The sequence below is a fragment of the Pteropus alecto genome, unplaced genomic scaffold (genome assembly GCF_000325575.1).
Source record: "Pteropus alecto unplaced genomic scaffold, ASM32557v1 scaffold269, whole genome shotgun sequence".
NCBI classification, from domain to species: Eukaryota; Metazoa; Chordata; class Mammalia; order Chiroptera; family Pteropodidae; genus Pteropus; species Pteropus alecto.
The window spans coordinates 1,071,713-1,072,367 of record NW_006443566.1 but is presented as its reverse complement, the minus strand read 5'-3'; positions in this window follow the sequence as shown (position 1 = coordinate 1,072,367).

Below are 655 nucleotides of genomic sequence, written 5' to 3'. Positions count from 1 at the left end.
GGCTGGGAAGGTTGCTCTAAAATAGCCTTGTACTCAAAATGAAGCTGAACCCATTAATTCAAAACACGGCCCGGAGCTTCCTCCCGCCTCTCCTTTCCCTGCAGACGCTGGCCCAGCCGAATTGGCCCTGCATTTGGAAGCCTAGATGGCTCCGGAGCGCCGAGGCTGTTTTCGGAGTTTGTCTAAACAGCTCCCAGCAGTGGCTCCCATTACAGGGAGAGCCCCACGCAAACAGACAGCCCTGCTTCCTTTAAACACAGCAATTTGGGCTCATCTGTTGCTCTCTGCTCCTTTTTTTAATCATTTGGACCGTAAAGTAATTAAAGGGATAGACATTCCAAAAATAAAAAGATCAACAGCTGAGCTTTATAATTCTAATGTAAGCACATATATCATTTCGGGCTCTCCCAGGAACCCTGAGCAGGTACGATTTCAATAATCAAAGCGTTTTGCATACATTTTCTAATTACCACTCTTGCCCCGGATTTTTGTTTTTGAACTTCCAAGCTGGCCAGTGTCACAAAGGGTGGGCTCCATCCGCCTGCCACTGCCTGGCTTCTCTCCTCCCTCAGGTCTTCGGCCTCCCACACCCCTGAGCACAAACTTGGTGTGTTCTTCTATCAAAGCGTTGCTCGAGCAAAGAAAAATAGTGTTT